This window comes from Solanum pennellii, chromosome 4, assembly GCF_001406875.1.
Source record: "Solanum pennellii chromosome 4, SPENNV200".
In the NCBI taxonomy this organism is placed as follows: domain Eukaryota; kingdom Viridiplantae; phylum Streptophyta; class Magnoliopsida; order Solanales; family Solanaceae; genus Solanum; species Solanum pennellii.
This window is the reverse complement of record NC_028640.1, coordinates 3,908,373-3,915,220: the sequence shown is the minus strand read 5'-3', so window position 1 is coordinate 3,915,220 and position 6,848 is coordinate 3,908,373. Positions and strand designations below refer to the sequence as shown.

The 6,848-nt window shown below is 27.4% G+C and overlaps 1 pseudogene; it reads left to right on the top strand.

The window, feature by feature from the left end:
• The first annotated feature begins 4,719 nt into the window (after positions 1 to 4,719).
• LOC107016426 lies at positions 4,720 to 6,283 on the top strand (annotated as a pseudogene).
• Positions 6,284 to 6,848: the final 565 nt, after the last annotated feature.

Genomic DNA, 6,848 nt, shown 5'->3' with positions numbered 1-6,848 from the left:
ATTCCTAAAAATGACATCCATAATTATTCGAGCCCGAATCGAAGCCCCAATTAAATTTAGGTTGAGCCGCTTATTTAGGAGGACACTTTCTTTCAAAATTGAATTAGAAAATTATGATTAAAGGTAAAGAAGTACTACATCCGGAATTAATTCATGCACTTTTTTTAAATATAATTTTATAAATATTTATGATTTGTTTTAAAATCTTTAATATCTTATTTTGAAAAAAAATTACCTATGAAGTAACATCACATAATTGAGATGTAAGAATAATTAAGACGAACATAGTCAGACTTTTAAGTTTATTGGTGATTTTTATTTAGTCACTTGAATGTATGATAATTACTTCTATAATTTTTAAAAACACTCAATTGACAATAGCTTGCATTAATAATGTGACAGGTTTATTAATTTAGAGGAATTTAATTAGTAATGGGTGGGTACTGGATTGATTTATAAATTATTTTTATAAGTTAAATTATAACAAATAGTTGAGCGCCACGTATTTTAAAAAAATATTTAAATATAATACCGTTAAATAAGTGGTCAATTTTGAACCAAAAGGTGGATAACAAGGGTATTTTGGACCCAATAGGTGGGTGGGAAGGGTATTTTAGAGCCAATAGGTGGATGGAGGGCAATTTTATACCATTTTCAATACTTTAAGGGTATTTTAGGCCCTTTTCCGAAAACAAAAATAACAAACAAACCAAAAGAACAATTGAAACATAACAAACCATTAGGTGAACCAAAAAGAAAAATTGAAAACCTTAATAACTTTAGCTAAAATTATATATTTATGTTAAAAAATTCATAGATATGACTAAATAATTAACTCAAACCCAATAAGTTCTTTTCTAATTTAAAATTCATAAATTCAAAATTTTGAATTAGTCTTGATCTCAATGCACCCTTAATTATATTGAGGTCTCATGTTCGTACTTTGAGTACGAAAAAAATTCACGTAAAAAGTGCTTCTCCCTTTTAGTGAGTCTGACGTGAAACAAATCAAGATGAAATGAGATTCATGCCTTATTTATTTGCACTTAATGAAGACAAACTTTTTTATTTATTCATTTGTCAGTTTCATTTGTAAATTGAAACTTAAGTCTTATTTATTTGTACGTAATGAAGATAAAAAGATTTATTTATTCATTTGCCGGTTTCATAGTAAAGTCTTACTTATTTGTACTTGGCAAGTCTACTTGCTTGTTACTACTATGAACTAGTAAAATTTTGTTGTGTTTTGATTTAAAGTTGTTCGAATTCTTTACTATTGATGTCATACGCAAACACAATATGATTGTTGGTGTAGGCTTTGTATCTTGTACGGGATTCAATCTACTATTTTGAGTACATCTTAACAATTCTAAAATCACTAAGTTCAACGATATATTTGCCCCTTTTACCTTAATAGAATTCTCATGGGAAATGTTTGATCTTACGCTTTCAAGGCTTTAACGCAAGTACCGAATCTATAAACCTGTTGAATTAATAAGATGTTACTATCTCGATTTAATAATATATGTCTAGTATCGATTTTATATATTTCTTAAAAAACTATAAATTGAAGGAAAATTTTACAATGTAACTCTTTGAAAATAATGAATATTTTGTCTTAAAAAATATAAAAGAAAGATGATAATAATTACTAATAAAGATTAATTAGAAATCAAGTATAGAATTACCTATTAATTTCATAAAATAGGCTAGTAAACAATTGTTGCTGAAGAGAAGGAATATCTTGAAATCGGTGCCATCAGAAAATCAAATATTAAAGTGAGAATTTATTGTGGGCAGTGAGAATACGTGGTGACCCTTTGTACAACAAACCAAATAACTTTTCTTTTTCAAAAGGATTTTTTCAACCAATAATGCTAAATGGCCAGAAAATTTAATTATAATTTTATCAAAAATATAAAAAAATAAAATATTTTTATTTTAAATTTTATATTTATTTCCTCAATACTTTCTCCTTCAAATAAAATTAACTTTTTTTTAATTTCTAAACTTCTTAAACTACTAAACATTAATAATTTGACTGCCAAGAAAAATGAAAAATGTTTTTATGGGGTATAGTTCATCCAATTTATCTTTAAAAATAAATTAATATTTTTTCATTATATAGCAAATTTTGTTCTATATATACTCATCTCCTAAACTCAATTATGATCCTAAGATGCCAACGTATATCTTTGAAAAATTATTATTTCACTTAAAATAAAATTTTTTATTGAAAAAAACAATTAAATTTCTCATTAATAATAACTACAAATAACTATGTTATATACTTAAGATTATACTTAATTATTTTGTAATAAAAAATTTGTAAAATATAGTAATTAATTGTATATTAAAAAAATTAATTAAATTCTTATTTAAATATAATCAACAAAATAGATAAGTCTATATAATGATACTTTTTAGAGAAAAATTATATTGAAATTTCAATATTTTTTAAAATAATTGATGATAAGACATTTAAAACTATGCCATGAATGACACATTATTTTTTTATATATATAATCTTCCGCACAAGATTACCATATAGAAAATGGTGAAATAATTATTTCACTGATTTTAAAATGAATAAATAATCCAATTATTCCAATAGTACTAATTAAGTGGATATTTCAAAATAAATGAATAAAAGATCACCCAATACCTGCTTATCAATTATAATATTTTAAAATAGATGTATTTTATGTATATATTAATTTACAATATGTTTAACGTGTATAAGTAAAGAATAACATAACTAGGATATATATATTTTAAAAATTACTTTCATTTAATGTAGAATTTTAATATTTCAATAACGACAATCAAATCTCAAAATACTTTTGAATTGATAGACATTGGCATATTGTAAAAATACATAATTTAATTTTCTTAAAACATAGTAATCAAATATGTAATCAAAATTTTTTAAACATGTAGTTTAATTTTTAAACATAATGTTGTAATTATATAGTTTAATTTTTTTAAACATAATAACCAAACATAAACATTAAATATGTTATTTTCAACATTAATGTGTAGCTATCTTGGGTTGTTGTTAAATAGGATTGATATTTATAAATCATATGATTTTTAGTATTTCTTTAATTTGTTGTTGTCTATCAATTCTAAAGTATTTTGAGTTTCGATTGTTATTATTGAATTATTTTACATTATATATAACAAAGTATTTAAAGTGTAATATAAATAATTATTTAAATAGGTAATATAGATTTTATATAATAAATGCAATAAAATTACTTAATTTTAAAAATTATTAATCAGTTCAAAACAAATATTAATTTGAAAGAAAAAAAATAATATTGTGAGTTGTGACTACAACTATGTATAATAATATTTAGCATATCATTTAATAGCAAATATTTTTTGATAAAATAATAAATAATACTAATAAAGAAAAATATATACGTGATGAAACTTAAATCTAGTTCATGTTAAATTTGTTTTGTCATTATCATCGGAGAACTATAAAGATGTTTTTCTTTCAATTTTTTTATAAAAGTTTATTTTGAAATCATAAAACACTCTCCATATCCTTATTATGTTATTAAAAGATTTCAATGAAACACCATCAATGTTTTTATAAAAAAATTGTACGTCTCTAGTATTGAAATAATAAATAAAAATCAATTTTAATGAGTCTTTTTTTGCGTATGATATGATTCATATATTATCGAAAATATGAAGATAATCACATAATAGAGGAAACATGATGGTAATTTTAGTTTTCTTCATATTTCGCTCACATAATTTTGAGTATAATCGGATAAAATATATTTTTATCATTAATTTTTTTTCTAGAAAATCGGTGTGTAAGATAACTCCTTTGAATAAATAAGAGTAACTCTTTAGCCAAATCGGTAAATTTCATATTTTCATTTTTTATATAAATTTTAATATTTAATTAGATATAAATTATCTTTTCGCAATTGAAAATTATAAATTAAGATAGATAATTTAAACCTTACTTCTCTTTTATACTTTTTAAAATTTTTCTTATCAGTAAGAAATAAGAAATGAAAAAAAAAACTAAACAGAATAAGTAAAAAGGAGGAAAATTGAAATTGAAAAAGAGATACATTTTTTTGTTTTTTTTACTACTACTACTATATATATATATATATTATAATTTTATGGTAGATTTTGAAAATTTCAAATGAGAAGAGTGTGTGAGAATTATGTTTTTTTTAGGTGAATTTTTTGGTTCCTTTTCCATGTTTAAATATGAAATCATTAATAATTAATTTCACTAATCATTTTTAATGTCTTGAAAACATAATTGAATAATATCTTTAATATTTAAGTTAAAGGGCAAAAATGTCTAAAAGTACACTAGATTATAGTATGAACATATCATTTTATCGTTCTGGTCAAATAATGGCCAAACTTTTCTAGCCAAAAGGATTTTTTTAACACATATTTCTTCTATTTTAATTTATATGATATAGTCTGACTTAATATAGCTTAAACAAAAATAAAACTTTCGAAATTTATAATTTAAAATAAATCATAAATATCTATGTGAATATAATCATTTAACCAAATATAAAATAATTATTCTAAAATTAAACTATTACAAAAAATATATATATATTTTAGAACCGACTAAAAAGTAAAGTGAGTTAAGTAAAATAACGAGGGTGGGACTATAAATTAAGACATAATGTAATTCTTTCTGTTTTGTGACAACCAGAAATAATGGATTCTTTGTTCATTATTTTTCTTATTACTCTCATCTTTCTGTTTAATTTCTTATTTTTGTTCTTCTCAAATTCTAAAACTAAGAAAAAACTCCCACCAGGACCTTTTTTACATTTCCATTTATTGGAAATTTACCATTATTGATAAATAAATCTTTATATGATATTGAAATTATATTACAAAAACTCATATCTAAATATGGTCCTATTATTACCCTCAAAATAGGTACTACTATTTCTATTTTTATTAGTAGTCACTCTTTAGCCTACAAGTCTCTAATCCAACTCGGTGCTCGATGCTCCGATCGTCCACTCGAATCACCAACCAGTCTCCTTTTAAGCAGCAATCAACGAACCATCAATACCGCCTCGTATGGACCTACGTGGCGGGTGCTACGTAGGAACCTTAGGGCGGAAATGTTACGTACCACGTCCCAATCAAAATTTCGAGTTGATTGGGCATTAAATATCCTCGTTCAAAAGATAAATCATGAATCTGACTCTAAAACAGGAGTGATTTTACTTGATCATATAAAACACGCCATCTTTAGTCTTCTTGCATTCATGTGCTTCGGTGAAAAGCTTGACGATGTTCAAATCAATCAAATTATGGATGTACAACATCGAGCACTTTTAGCTACGATACGATTCAAAATACTTGACATTTTCCCTAGAGTCGGGAAATTAATCTTCAGGAACCGTTGGAAAGAGCTCATTGCACTACGAAAAGAGGTGGATAGCGTATTCACACCCCTAATTGAAGGTAGAATAAAGTACAGAATCGAAAGAGGAGTTCATCAAGAGGAAGAGGAAACGGTTTCCTACATCGATACGTTGTTGAATTTGGAACTACCAGAGGAGAAGAGGAGAGTAACTAACGAAGAGATTGTTACGCTCTGTGTTGAGTTCCTCGGGGCAGCTAGCGATACAACATCCAGCGCGTTGCAGTGGATAATGGCGTACTTGGTTAAGTACCCTGCGATTCAGGAACAGGTGTATGATGAAATTGTGAAAGCAGAGGATTCGATGAAATTGCCCTATTTAAAAGCAGTGATCCTGGAATGTCTAAGGATTCATCCACCATCGCATTTTCTGTTACCACATAGAGTAACAGAGGAAATGGAATTGAATGGGTACGCGTTACCAAAGAACGCGATAATCTATTTCATGGCGAGAGAGATGGGATTAGACCCGAACGTGTGGGAGGATCCGATGGAATTTAGACCAGAGAGGTTCTTGGTGGATGACGAGACGTTTGATATAACAGGAAGCAGAGAGATCAAGATGATGCCATTCGGCGTAGGGAGGAGAATATGCCCGGGCTATGATTTTGCTATGTTTCATTTAGAATACTTCGTTGCTAACTTGATTCGGCGTTTCGAGTGGAAGCCTGTGGAGGGAGACGACGTTGATTTAACGGAGAGGTTAGATTTTACCTTCACTATGAAGAATCCACTGAGAGCTCGCATCAGCCCCAGGCAGAATTGGTTGCTTGCTATAAGTAATTTTATTATCTGTTAAAGCTTCACTGACATATTAGAATAAAATCAGAATTTATTGAATTCATGACAATACTTCCGTCCTCAATAAGAAGCTTGTCCTCAAGGTTCGAGTCGAGAACAATGTTATTAGCGTGCACCCCACAAGTTGTTGTGAAGAGAAACTGTGCAATGTTTAGCAAAAAATAGTATGTGATGTTGTAGAATTCTTGCAACAGCTACCAACCCGTAAACAACAATAATAATTGTCTGCTCATTACCGAACCAACACTGTAGTGTAAGCTTTAGCACCCTTAATTTGTATAGCACATATAAAATCAGTTACATATTCAAATGGAGAACACATGACCCAAGGTTTGCCAAGAGAAAAACTTCTTATTTGCTACGGACCTTGAGGAGACGTGCATAATCATAGCAACGAGCATAAACACTTGCATTAGTAACAACTGTTAGGACCGGAAATAAGCATGTGTAAATGCGGAAGCTAGCAAAGCAAACCTCAAAAGACAACGAGTAAGAAGACAACGAGAAATATACCAAAAGACACAAAGATTTAACGTGGTTCGGACAATCGACCTACGTCCACAAAGGAGATGAGCAATCCACTATAAATATGAGAGTACAAAAT